At 43.6% G+C, this 14,956-nt stretch overlaps 1 non-coding gene across 1 annotated transcript; it reads left to right on the forward strand.

Moving 5' to 3' along the window:
* The first annotated feature begins 12,735 nt into the window (after positions 1–12,735).
* Positions 12,736–12,871, forward strand: LOC120869658. Its single transcript, XR_005722623.1, has one exon. It is a non-coding gene; the product is annotated as a small nucleolar RNA SNORA70 (small nucleolar RNA).
* The last annotated feature ends 2,085 nt before the right edge of the window (positions 12,872–14,956 follow it).

Raw genomic sequence — 14,956 nt, forward strand, 5'->3', positions numbered from 1 at the left:
GAGGAGATGCAAGCTGCTCCTTGTAAGACCTGTGCACTGCAAGTTTACAGATGTCACTCCCATCTCATTCTGTTGGTTAAAGCAGTTCAAATGGTATGCCCAGATTCAAGAAGGTGGCTTCTCCTCTAGGGAGTGGGAGGAGCTGACCTGGCTGCAACTGGATAAGGTCTATCCTGCCCTCCCCCCTCTTCTACTTACTCAGATCCCCAAGTCAGACTCCTGTCCTGCCACATGGAGGAAGCCTTTCCCATCATGCTAGTCTACCCGGGTCTCCCAGCCCGCTCTGAACAAATAAGGGCACCTCTTGTTAGATACACTTATTATTTTGTCCTTAATTGTTCACTGTCTTGTGAGACTTTGTCATTGCTTATCGTGGGCTCTTTGAGGACAGAGAAATCAGGTTAGAGTTCTGAGAACACTTTGTACTGTTGGGAGCACACATGGGCTTTCAATGTGCATTTGTACAAAGACAAAGGGAGGACGGAGAAGTAGGGCCTGGATGGAGGCAGTGATGTGTACCCTCGGGCTAAGGTCTTGATCAGTAGAGCTCATATCTAGTCGATTAATCTAGAGTCTTCAGCTGCTTATTCTGAAAACCTAATCATTCTGAATTCCTCCCAGCTTATATGAGGCTTTCATGACACAGACCCCTGCAGGCAGAAATCACCAGGTCTGTAACTGGACGGGATCACGTGGAAGGTGCCTAGACGACTTCCCTCCCTGGGAGGCAATATTTCCTGTGTCAAGTATCCCCCCTCCTTTTTTTTAAAAAAAATTATCTTTATTGGGCTGTACCCGGTCTTAGTTGGGGCACGCAGGATCTTTGATCTTCACTGAGGCATGAGGGATCTTCCAGCTGTGGCTCGTGGAATCTAGTTCCCTGACCAGGGATGGAACCCAGGCCTCCTGCATTAGGAATGTGGAGTCTGAGCCACTGGACCACCAGGGAAGCCCCAAGCATTGCTGTTGTCATTTAGTCACTAAGTTGTGTCCAACTCTTTGTTACCTCATGGATTGTAACCCGCCAGGTTCCTCCGTTTGTGGGATTTCCCAGGCAAGATATTGGAGTGGGTTGCCATTTCTTTCTCCAGGGGATATTCTCGATCCAGGAATCGAACCTGCATCTCCTGCTTTGCAGGCGGATTCTTTACCCCTGAGCCACCAGGGAAGCATTGTCCTCTTGTAAAAATACAAGTATGACCTATTGAAGATGGATGGAAAATGGTGGGAAGTGAGATGAAAATTTGAATCTCTGATGTCTTAGTGAAAATTATCTGATAAAATCAGTGTTTCTTTTTCTGTTGCAGAAGAAGCTGGGGCAGCAGCATGAATGTGTTGGAAGATTGGAGGCCACTGATGCTGAAAGAAGGAGAACCAAGGGAGGGAGTTTCCTGCAGACAAGTCACCTTGCTCACATCAGCCAGGCCAGGTGTGCGGGAGACATTCTGAATAATGCATCTTTCTGGGCATTCAAAAGTGGCTAGTGGTCTCATGGACAAATGAGAAAAATGGGAATATGAGTGGGAGGAAGATTCCAGAACCTGTGAACCTGGCTGTGTGGACAACCCCTCCATTTCTGGGATCCAATCTTCTATGATGTGACTGGACCCTTAGTCACTAGGTTTCCAAAGGCAGGGGAAGCCTGTGGGAAAACTGACTCAGGGTGTCTGCAGTGAGTGAAATAAATGTTGTTGTGTGTTAGTTGGGCCTTTAGTAGAACCACTAATGGAAGATCAGCAGACCACCAGGATGGGTGGGCATCAGGGCTAAAAATTGATGAAACTCTCACGGTTGATTCTATATGCAACCCCAAGTCACTTTTAAATGTCCTGAATTGCCTCTTTGGATCAAAACTTTCTCTGTTCTGTCAATTAAAGAAGGCTTACTGCAGCCCACCTCATGGCTAAGGATATCAGATGCGTCTGCACATTATCATATCTACCAGAGCGTTTTGTGTGTTGATGTTGGCTGACATGCAGAAAATGTACTTTCATGGGCCCGGCAACTTTGTCGTGGACACTTGCTCTGGGACAGGCAGAGCAGTACGGCGTGGACTTGTGTCGCAACTGAGTTTCAGTTCTGCCTGTCACTAGCCTGGTGACCTTGGGACATTTGGAAACTTGAAGGTGGGAAAAGCATTCCTCATCTGGAAAATGGGAATAGCCACACCCAAGTCACAGGATTATTGTGAGTAATAAGTAAGTGTACGTTAAGTTTCTAGAAATTTCCCTGGCTCAAAGCTATATTTAATAAATGACTTTTAAAGCAAGTTTTTTTGTGTGTGTGTGTTATTTACCATCTCATCATTTCTCCATGCCACTGTGCTTGCAGCCTGTGTCTGCATTTTCTGTTAACCATCAGAAAATGGTTAATGTGTAGGCATGTGTGGTTCCTAAAGATGGGGCAGAAATTCAGAGGATCTAGGATTTCTGGTCATCCTGAAGGGAATATTTTGATGTCCATTTGGGGGATTCATAGAGAGGATGAAGGGTTAAAGCCATAACAGAAAGGAATTATTTTTATGGCGGAAATAAGAAATGAGCTGGCTATGAAAATTAGCAGAAGCCCCTGGATGGAGCTGTTTCATCTGTCTAGAACATTCAACTCCCAATCGCCCATTGACTGGTCACTTACACTGCTTCACTGTTACAACCTCTTCTAAGTGAGCAAAGAAACCCTTTCCTGGTGGATAACCCTGGTTATGAAGAGCCATCCTTTCTGGCATTCTCTGAATCCCAACCACATTGAGATTTGCTCTTCAGATGAGAATGTGACAGTGAAAGTGAAGTTGCTCAGCAGTGTCTGACTCTTTGTGACCCCATGGACTGTAGGCTACAAGGCTCCTCTGTCCATGGGATTTTTCAGGCAACCATACTGGAATGGGTTGCCGTTTCCTTCTCCAGGGGAACTTCCTGACCCAGGGATCGAAACCGGGTCTCCTGCCTTCCAGGCAGATGCTTTACCGTCTGAGCCACCAGGGAAGCCCTTTCAGATGGGAACCTTGGTAAAAAGTCCTGCTTGTTCTGTCTTTATCCTTGACCAAATTCTTCCACATACAATCATGTCTCCAAAAATAAATCCAGAGTAATCGTTCCCATCATCTTCTCTTCCATAGGCTATTTGTTGGTTGATGACACTAGAGTTTGCAGTGTCCTTAAACACTGGTGGAGCAAACATCTCTCCATTGACTCTTTAACTGAACTAAAGCACTCTGAACAAGGGGCTTTGTTCAGCCTTTTCAGTTAGTCATTTGTCAGGAAGCCTGGACCCAACGGTTTCAGAAAGAATAAAGATAACTTGATAACTTTACCAAACTCCTCTCCACAGATTTGAAAGGGGAGGGGGGAAAATGTCTATAGAAAATAAATTAAAAAAACAAATACCCTAGACTTCCCTGGTGGTCCAGTGATGAAGAATCCACCTTGCAATGCAGGGGACATGGGTTCCATTCCTGGTGAGGCAACTAAGATCCCACATGCTGCAGAGCAACTAAACTTGGACACGGCAACGAAAGATCCTGTATTACTCAACAAAAATCCTGCATGCCTCATCCAAGACCCGACACAGCCAAATAAATAAGTATTAGATGAAACAAAACAACAACAGCAGCAAAAACACCACACACATCTGGGAAAAGGCTGGAAAGCAGTGAATTTAGAGATGTAACCTTTCTGAAGGCACTTGGATGCTTGAATTTCATTTCACTCATTGTCGTCATCTGTGCCCCTTGACAAGCTTATTTTCTTCCAGGAAATGTGAAGGCAAATTTCTTGGCATTTGCTTCACTATATTCCCCAGACTGGAAATCTCATTAAGGAGCCATTCCTGATGGAATGGATGGAGATGGAAACGAAATGCCCTCTCCGCTCATGTTAGTATTTGGTTGAGATGGTCCAAATGTCTGTGGCAGTCGTTAAATCTTCCCCAAGCAATATTCGGGTTTCCCAGGTGGCTCAGTGCTAAAGACTCTGCCTGCCAATATAGGAGATGTGGGTTCGATCCCTGGGTTGGGAAAATCCCCTGGAGAAGGAAATGGCAACCCACTCCAGTTTTCTTGCCTGGGAAATCCCATGGACGGAGGAGCCTGGGGGGCTACAGCCCATGGGGTCGCAGAGAGTCAGACACGACTGAGTGACTAAACAACAGAGCAATGTTCCTAGAGATAAGTCATCGAGGAAAATGGAAATTAAGTTTGCATCACTGCATTCCCCTGTTCCAAATGAGGAATCCATCTCTAGTTTGTGGGGAGGAGGGAGGTTGCATGGTCTTCTTACTGAGTTTTTAATCGAGTTGCTATTCCCCTCTTTCGTTTATGGAGCCATAGAAATGTCTGTAATGAAAGATGACAATGGCGGTGTGCAGAGATTGTGCCCAAAGAAAATATGACAGCTCTCTCATAGGGCCTGGATGGAAGCAGAGGGAGCTTGGTAACAAACCACATCACACTCTCTGTCGTGCATACTGATTGCAAATCATGTGGGTTATCCTCCACTCTGTAAGAAAAAGGTGTATGTGTGTGTGTGTGTGTGTGTGTTAGAAAGAGAGAGAGAGGGAGAGAGAATTTCTCCCAATTGATTATGAACCTCATGCATAGCAACCATTGGAGAAATGATGCTCAGGTTTCCTATAGCTGAGCGCGCATGCACGCGTGTGGGCACACACACACATACATGCGCACATGCACACACACACACACACTCACACACTCACTGTTATACACTGACAGGCTAATGGCTAGTTTCCCAAAGAGTGGTTAGAAAGAAGTAGTAAATGGGACTGTGTTGATGCCGGGAGAAGACCCGGGCAAAGATCAAGATACCCCCAGCGTATCGGATAACACATAATTGGCGGGTCACAGCCAAATGAGTGTAGTCACGCATCGCCGGGCCGGCCTTTGCCGCTGATAAAGACACTTGTAAACAATTCAGTCCCAGAACATGGCAATAATATGTTGATCCGGCGTGTAATGAGGTGTCCCTGGAATCAATAAGCAGTCCTGGAGAGCAGGGAGCAGGGGCAGTGGCTGTCTTTTTGATGACCTTTCCTCACCGCCGAGGACCTCGGCTCCCCTGAAGAGGACTTTTCTCATTTTGCAGCGGCTCCGAGTGTCAGAACTTCCATTCGCAGCCAGCAAATGAACAGCCAGGCCCTGCATGCTAATGACGTCCAGGCTATTTTGCACCTTTTCATCCGCACATTATGCTCTTGACTCTGGAGAAGGTGGGAATTAGGCCGGACCCTGGTGTCAGACTGCCTGACGGCTCGGCTCCGGAAAACTGGTAATTGAAGCTGATGAGTGATGCGAGGGAGGCCTGAATTTGGAAATAAACAGTTTCAAGCACTGCATGTCATTTCTAGAGAGACTGCTGAGCGAATGGAAATGAGCTCCGTTTCTTGAATCTAATGCAGTTTCTCAGCAGGAAAAACACCGTCTTTTAGACAACAATGCCAGTCATTAAGATTTAAATGTTCTAGCGATAATAGAAGAGCTGGCCTCCCCGGTTCACAAATAGCACTTATGTAAATGTCTTTCAACACCCAGATCTACATTTAATCCACGCCCAGGAAGATAACTGTGTCGGAAAGCGGAACCAAATGCAAGCCTTAGTCTATAAATATCATTCATAAGGAGAGAGAGGAAAACAGTCCAATTGTTTGCCAACATGTCACATTGCATCGCCTGTCAGTGCTGGCTAAACGGCACCTCCCTATTCAAACAATGAAAGGACGCTCAGAAGTCTGCCATAAAACACTCAGAAACCACACTTTTCCTGGTTATTTCTGCTGTGATGTATTTCTTTCCAAACAATATACTATTCTAGCCTTTTATGCGGAAATGACACGAATGTTCCCCACCTGAAAGGCAGAATCTCTGCTTGGAGAGTGATTCTGTGTACTTAATGTTGCAACAGAAGCTCAAATCTGGACCTGCTCATGTGTAATATTTAAAAGAAGTTCTTTCATCAGGTATTTGTTTCACCTTCTTTTAGCATTACTAGATTGTCACAGAGCCCTGGACCAAACATGACATACTCTGCTGGTGTCCTGTCCCCAGTCTGCTGAGATAATCTGGACCCTGAGTAGTTGTGGCTGTTTATGAAAAGAAGGGCTCATAACCTACACACAGACCTCTGTGGTTTAAGAGGCTTTAAAAATTGGGTTTATTAGACATGCCTCCCCCAGCCCCCACCACCCCAGCCCAATTCTACTTGTACAGGTGAAACACTTTCAGGGAGAAAATTATGAGCCTGCAGAAGAGGAGAACAAGGCCAGTGGTATTTATCATGGCAGGCCTGAGTGATTCATGAATAACCATCGCTTTGCCCTTTTCTCGTTTCTCTTCACCACCAGAAGTGAGAGTTTGCGATTTCGGGCCTTTTTCAATTTAATGGTGACATGCAGGATTCTTGCAAGCAGTCTCTGGTTTGTTAGCAGCATCAAGGATATCAGCACAGCTCGAGAGAAACTGAAGACGGCTTGGGTGTTATTGTCACTTCAGTTTAAAGGTAGCAAACCTATCTTGCAAAGGATCAACACTGAATTACTTCAGCATTTCAAAAATATAGATAAGCAATGCATTTCTAATAGCATACTTGTGGATCCGGGATAGATCAATGAATATTCAGCAATCCTTTGCACGAAATGTATGAAACAAGAAAAAGGATAAATCTTCAACACACACACACACACACACATGCAGGCACATCCACCCCTCACTGTGACAATGTCACCCAATTCTGGCATTATTTCTGTGTCTCTTGGGGTCTCCCTTGACATAATGGCTAAAAGAGAGGGAGAAAATTGGGGTCACTACTATGCAATGATGATAACCGCAAAGCTCTCTGTGCTTGGTGTACACATGTGCTGGAAATCCAATATTTATACACTTATTTCTGTGTCCAGAGCAGTATTGTTTTTTTGAAAAGCTTTTATGTGTATTTCTTCGCTGGACTCAACACAAGCCTATGGCACTAAAGTCCATTTTATTAGCATGTAAGAAAAGGGAAGAGAGAAATGATGTGATTTTTCCAAGGTCACACAGCAAATCCACTAGTGAAGCCAGAACCGGAGCTTTCCATTTTAAACATTTGCTTCGTTCTTTTCTAGAAATCTGCGCTCCCCTGGGTAGGTATTCTCAATAAAGAAGGTGAGGCCGTGTTAGGCTATTTCTGCTTCTATCCTCACATGCGCCACGTCTTCGGTTGGTGGTATGAGACTGAAATTGTGACTTGGAAGCAGGATGGGCAACTCTGATTACTCCGAGGAGGAAGAGCAAGGGCTAGATTTTTTCAGTCTTTCCTGGTCACTGGTGGTAGCTACTACAGCAAGAGCATCCCTTATGAGTGGATAAAGAGTGATTCAACATTGTTTGAGGATCGAGAACATAGGTTTGGCTTTGGTTCAAATCCTGGCTCCATCAAGGTCTCAGTAACTGCAGAAAGGCAACGGGACATCTTTTGCTCATGGAACGGGAACTGCAGAAGTGGGTAGTCTAGGGTGGAAGAGAATCGTCTCAGTGATGCTATCAATGTCCCAGGTTCATTTTGTCTTTCTACTTCACCTATTTTAGAATGTCATTTCCTTCTCAAGGATGCCTCATGCTCATATTGTGACTGCGCAGTTGCAGCCCTCTCATCTGAAGGAGGAGGAAAGGAAGAGGGCCAGGCAAAGAGCCGGATCAGTAGGCCCTCCAAGGAGCTTTACAGGAGGCAGTTCCACCCCCGACTTGCGTTTGTAGCTCTTTGGTAAGAACTTTCACCAGGCTATGTCTACCTACAAAGAAGGTTGGCTGGTGCAGTTTTGAAGCTGACATTTCACTGCTCCCTCCATAGCTGGGGTCCTCTTACTTGGGAAGAAGTGAACAGAGATCATGTAATTGACTAAAGGAAGACTTTGCTGCCACAAACACTTAGGAGAGATGTGAATCCAAGCTAGTTACTGAACTTCTTTAAGTCTCAGCTTCCTCATCTTGTCACTTGGGGAGAAATAGTGAACTTTTCTTATTAGCTCACCATGAATGGGATGTGAGACTAAAATGAAATAGTCCACACACAGTGGTGTCCCAGCACAGAAATGTGAGATATGATGACCTAGGAAATGAGGTGTGAAAACATGCTCACCTTACTAGTGATTGGGAAGTACAACTGAATACTACAACAGGAGGGCGTTGGCACCTTCAGAAACTACTAAGCAGGTAACTGGGACCATGTTTCTGGACAGCAATCTGGCAATAAGAATCCTTCTTCTTGGAATGCATGCTAGAGAAATACTTGCACAAATGTATAAAGAGACCTTAAGACTGACTGGTTTGATCTCCTTGCTGTCCAAACCTGGGCTTCCCAGGTGGCTCCCAGCTAAAGACCCTGCCTGACCAAGCAGGAGATATGAGAGATGTGGGTTCAATACCTGGGGCAAGAAGGTCCCCTGGAGGAGGGCACAGCAACCCACTCCAGTGTTCTTGCCTGGAGAATCCCGTAGCCAGAGGAGCCTGGCAGGCTAAAGTCCACAGGGTCACAAAGAGTCAGACACGGCTGAAGTAACTTAGCACTCACACGTGCGTAATGAGATCTATCTGAAGATGGTCACTGAAGCACTATTTGTAATAGCCAAACAACAACAATACCAAGAAAACCCCAAACCAAAAAACTTCAAACATAAAATACAACAGAAACTGACCAGTCAAAAGAAGAATGAACTGAACTGTAGTCCATCTGTGCCATGGATGGCTATGCAGAAGATTAGAAGGAAGAAGATTCATATGTCTGCACTGATAAGAAAGAAGGGGAGGGACTTCCCTGGTGGTCCAGCAACTGAGATCCTGCACTCCCAATGCAGAGGGCCCAGGATTGATCCTTGGTCAGGGAACTAGTTTCCATATGCCACAGCTAAAAGATCCCACGTGCCTCAACAGAGACTGAAGATCTTGGGTGCCCCAACTAAGACTGGGACACAGCCAAATAAATACATATTTCTAAAAAAGAAAGAAAGGGAGATGTATCAAACACTTCTTAAGTGAAAACACCAAGTTGAAGAATGACATACAGGCTATGATGTTGTATTTGCTGGTGGTGGTGGTTTAGTCACTCAGTCGTGCTGTACTCTGCAACCCCATGGACTGTAGCCCAACAGGCTCCTCTGTCCATGGAATTCTCCAGAAAAGAATACTAGGGTGGGTTGCCACTCCCTTCTCCAGGGGATCTTCCCAACCCAAGGATTGAACCTACATCTCCTGCATTAGCAGGCAGTTCTTTACCACTGAGCCACCTAGGAAGCCCATGATATTGTACACGTCACTCATAGAGCGTCCTTGCTGTTCCCTTCAGTCAATACCCTCCCAAAGGTAACACATTTCTATCCTACAGCATAGACTGTTAGTTTTGCCCATATTCTTTTTATGTGCACACAGGACATTCTCTAGGATAGATTATATATTAGATCACAAAAGAAGTTTCAGCAAATTTAAGATTAAAATGATACTGAGTATCTTTTCTGATCACAATGGTATGAAACTAGAGATCAATAACAGGAGGAAAACTGGAAAATTCTCAAATATGTGGATACTAAACAACGTACTCTTGAATAACCAATAGGTCAAAGGTTTTAAAACAATTTTCTGCCTTCTAGTAATTGCCTTCTGCTTTTGAACTGTGGTGTTGGAGAAGACTCTTGAGAGTCCCTTGGACTGCAAGGAGATCCAGCCAGTCCATTCTAAAGGAGATCAGTCCTAGGTGTTCTTTGGAAGGACTGATGCTGAAGCTGAAACTCCGATATTTTGGCCACCTCATGCGAAGAGCTGACTCATTGGAAAAGACTGATGCTGGGTGCGAAGAGTTGACTCATTGGAAAAGACTCTGATGCTGGAGGGATTGGGGGCAGGAGGAGAAGGGGACGACAGAGGATGAGATAGCTGGATGGCATCACCGACTTGATGGACATGAGTTTGAATGAACTCTAGGAGTTGGTGATGGACAGGGAGGCCCGGTGTTCTGCAGTTCATGGGGTCGCAAAGAGTCGGACACGACTGAGCGACTGAACTGAACTGAGTAATTGCCTTCATAATTCTAAGTAACTTGGCTTCCCAGAATTCTTGATTTTTTAATCTTCCTACATTCTCTACTGAACTTCTGCTATGTCATATGAGGATTTGATTCATGTATATCCTTTCCTGTCTTCCCCTTCTCAGTTTTGGTAGGTTGATCTTTTGTATTTTTCTACTGATTGTCTTTACCAACTTTTCTTTCCCTTGTGCTTTTTAATTTAAGCCACACTGCTGTGCATTGCTTTTCCTACATACGTGAAAAAATGTTTCTTGAGGTACATGAGGCCAGACACTTGTATGTTACTTTTCTGGGTGTAAATATTTTCTCCCTTTTGTACCTGAATGTATTTTTATCTTTGATTCAATCTGCATCACTTCAATTAAAAGACAAAAAATAAAACTCATATGGCAACACTGTGTCCATGAAATGGAAGCTTCATCAAATATTAAACCACACACACACACACACACACACACACACACACACACACACACACAACCAAATTCAGCACCTGATTCTTCCTTTTATCTGAGTAACAAGGGTGAGAAACTCTTTAAATCCTCCTTGAGATCTACTTAAATGACCAAGAGAGTTAGGTAGCAAGGGATCTTCAAAGTGGACATCCTTCCAACAAATGATTTCATTATTTCTAAAGGCAGGTTGATGCCAGGAAGAAAAAAAAGATAAAGCAAAACCCATCTCTTTTATTTCCCCCTGTCCTGTATTTCATGATAAGGATGTGATATTGGATGGATTCTGTGATCATTTAGCGAATTTTAGACAGTTTTTGTTGGGTGTGAAGCATGCAGTGATTGGAGTAAGAGGAAATTGAACCGTGGAGTTAGATGTCCAGAAGTTCTGCCTACAACTTGTTAGTTGTTTTTGACAACCAACCCAGTTATGTTGACGTCGTATCAAACATTTATTTTGTTTGAATTTTTAGCTTGTAATTCTTTAACTTTTAATGCTGTGAGATTCAATGTGTCTCTCCCATATTTCAGATGAAGAAATGAGACTAAGTTTTTAGTTCATGTTAGGCAGAAATAAAGAAAGAATAGCAGATGTCTTATCCAAGAATTTCCTGGTAACTGAGGGAGGAGGAGAAAAAAAAAGAGTGAGAGGAATCGGGGGACCAATGAGGTCAAGATGTCCTGGGAAAAAGCCAGAAGTGCCAGGAGAGCAGGACGACCTCACAAAGAAGCCTCTTTTCATTATGAAGAAAAGTATTCCTGACTCCTAAATGTAGGTATGATTTAATAGGATTTTAATGTTGAAAATACTATTGAAAGAACTTACAAATATGGCTAGTAATGGGAGATTTAATAATATATTATACAGGAAGAAATGGTTGGTTTTGCTTATCTTAATCTTAGTAAAAGAAGACACAAGGGACCTGGAACTTTAATAATTTTGGAAGAAGGAATTAATCTTTTTGTTTACCCAGTGTCTTGTCTTTGATGAGCAATGAGATTTTGGAGGATGAAAATTTTAACCTGCCTGATAGAAATATAGTGCAAACCAGACACATGATTTAAGATTTTCTTGTGCCCACATTATAAAAAGTAGAAAAGAAACAGATAAAATTAATTTTTAAAGTTTTAATTTAAACTTTTTCTTCCAGTTTTATTGAAGTATAATTGACATATACCTGAATACATATAAGTAAGTAAGTAAAGTCACTCAGTGGTGTCCGACTCTTTGCGACCCCATGGACTGTAGCCTACCAGGCGTCTCCCTCCATGGGATTCTCCAGGCAAGAGTACTGGAGTGGGTTGCCATTTCCTTCTCCAGGGGATCTTCCCGACCCAGGGATCGAACCCAGGTCTCCCGTATTCCAGGCAGACGCTTTAACCTCTGAGCCACCAGGGAAGCCCAAATGGTGTATAGCATAATGATTAGACTTACATACATCATGAAATTATTATTGCAATGAGTTTAATAAACATCCATTGTCTCACATACATAGAAAATTAAGGAAATAGAAAAAAAACTTTTCCTTGTGACGAAAACTCAGGATTTATTCTCTTAACAATGTTCATATATGGCATAGAGCAGTGTTAATTATATGTGTCATATTGTACATTATATCCCTAGAACTAATTTATCTTATAACTGGAAATTTGTACCTTTTGACCCCTTTCTTCTGATTCGCCACCCTATACCCACCTTCACTGACAATAAATCGGATCTCTTATTCTGTTTGTTTCTGAAGTATAGTTGACCTACAACACTGTTAATTCCCATTACACAAGACAGGGATTTGATATTTCTATACATTTCAAAATGATCACCAGGGTAAAACTAGTTACAATATGTCAATGTAAAGACATTACCTATTTATTAACTGTATTCCCCGCACTGTACAGGTCACCCCCATGACTCATTTATTTTGCAGCTGGAAGTTTGTAGCTGTTAATCTCCCTCACCTATTTCTTTGTTCTCCCAACCTTTCCTTCTGGCAACGATCTGTTTGCTCTCTGTATCTATACCTGTTTCTGAAACAGGTAAATTAATTTTAATCATGTATTTCATTTAATCCAACATATTGAAAATGTTCATTTCAAACCTAATCGACATAAAAATTATTAATGAGATAGTGTACCTGTTTTTCATTCTAACTTTTGAATGTCAGTGTATTTTCCTCACTGATTGGGCATCATAATTGAGACACACCATTTTTAATAGTTTAAGTAACTTGCAGGCAATTAAGCCAACTGTGCTGTTTTCCCCATGGGATCCTGGTGTGCAATGGCTACAGACAGCAACCTCCTTGACAATGTATTCAGCCCGTTGCCCTGTATGGGTTGCCCTAAGGGACCTTGGAGACAGCCCTTTCCAGTGGACATTCATGACTGGCATGCTGCCCCAAGTCTAGCTCCAGACAGATATGTGTGGTGCTTTTGGAAAGCCCCAGGGCACAGTGGCCAGGGTCCACGTTGGCCAAGTCATAATGTCCAAGCTGCAGAACAAAGAGCATGTGATCGAGGCCCTCAACAGGGGGGCCTGGCCTCCAGAAAACCCACATCTCCAAGGAGTGGGTATTTACTAAGTTTAAAGCAGATGAATTTGAAGACATGGTGGCAGAAAAGCAGCTTACCCTGGACAGCTGTGGGGCCAAATGCATCCCTATTCATGTTCCCCTGGACGGATGGTGGGTCTTTTGCTCACAAGAGCCTTGGCGCCAGCCTCTTTACTCATGACTACCAATAAATCCTATTTTCCTGTGTTCCCCAAAAATAAAGTAAAATGGATGTCTATCAAAACTATAAAATTGCACTTCACAGGAAAACATGTTTTATACTTCAGTTTGAAGACAAATGATTTAAAATGAAATGAAATGAAGAATTCAGTTCCTCAGTGACATTAGCCCTATTTCAAGTGCTCAGCAATCACCTGACCATGGGCAGCTGTTCTGGACAGGACAGCTCTCATTAAGGGTTAACCTCTCACCCAAGGCCAACACGGAGAGCGTTACAAAATCAAAGAAGTGTATCACCATTTCAGAGATGCCCTTCCTACTTTGTCACAGGCTTCATGCTTCAAGGTCCCACAGACCCTCAGAGTTTGGATCTCTGGAGGTCCAGTTGTTAAGACTTGCCTTCCAACGTAGGGTTCAGGCAATCCAAGCCCAGTGCCCATCTTCCAGCAATAATTTCTTGGGTTAGAATAGACTTAGTTTATACACATACTGACTTCACTGGCTGAATTATGTGCCCCTGCATTCCTGTGTTGAAACCCTTACTCCACAGCACCTCAAGATGTGATTGTACATGGAGGCAGGGCCTTTAAAGAGGTAATGATGTTACAGTGAGGTCACTAAAGTGGGCCCTAATCCAACATGACCCGTGTCCTTATAAGTGAATAAATATGGGCACAAGGAGAGACCTGAGACCAGGATGCACATAGAGGAAATGCCATGTGAGGACTCGGTGAAGAAGGTGCTTTCTGTTAACAAGGGAGATGGGCTTCAGAAAAACTACCCCTACAGACAGACTGATCTTGGACTTCCAGATTCCAGAAATATGAGAGAAGGAAATTCTACTGTTGAAGCAACGCGGGCTGTGCTATTTTGTTATGGGGGAGCAGCTAATAAGGCCTGACATAGGGTTAAAAAAAATCAGAGAAGTACATCACTATTTCGAGGCGCTCTTCCCACTATGTCACAGGCTTCATGCCTGAATGATCCTCAGAGCTTGGATCCAGAGCTTGGAGGTCCAGCGGTTTAGACTTAAGACTGTCTTTCAAGGCAAGGTTGTGCAGGTTTGATCCATGGTAGGGGAACTAAGATCTCACATGCCTTGCGTTTGGCCACAAAACCAGAACATAAAACAGAAGCAGTGTTGTGACAGTTTCAATAAAAGGCTTTAAAAGTGGTCCATTTAAAAAAGAGTCTTTAAAAAAAAAAGAAAAATAAACACGCAAGTGTGTGTGTGTGTGCGCGCGTGTGTGTGTGTGTGCGTGTGTGTGCACGCGTTTCTTTAGCTGGCTTTGTTCACAAGTATTTTAGCAGCTGTTTGGCCAGAATGTTGTGTGTCTTTTCCATTTGGAAGGTGGGGAGTGAATGAGTCACAGTGACAAACCACAAACATGCAGCTTTGAGGTTCAGCATGAAGTGTCCGTGGCCATCAAGCCCTCCTCTTGCCTTTGTCCATCACAGCACAGACATGGGGCCTCTTCACCGTCACCCATATTCATTAACAGCATCTGTGTCTATGCTAATACAATCAGGAAACGAGGCCGTCCATCTCTCCCTTCCCACAGAGAACAGGGTGATCAGCCATTAGTGATTCACACTGATGAGCTGCCACTAATTGCACAGAATGTAATTAGTGATTATATAATATTTGAGCTCTTGCAACTGTCATTAATGTCCACGACTCACCAGAGATGAGCCCTACTGAATGGAGTGTGATTGC

Source organism: Oryx dammah, unplaced genomic scaffold, assembly GCF_014754425.2.
Source record: "Oryx dammah isolate SB20612 unplaced genomic scaffold, SCBI_Odam_1.1 HiC_scaffold_10, whole genome shotgun sequence".
In the NCBI taxonomy this organism is placed as follows: domain Eukaryota; kingdom Metazoa; phylum Chordata; class Mammalia; order Artiodactyla; family Bovidae; genus Oryx; species Oryx dammah.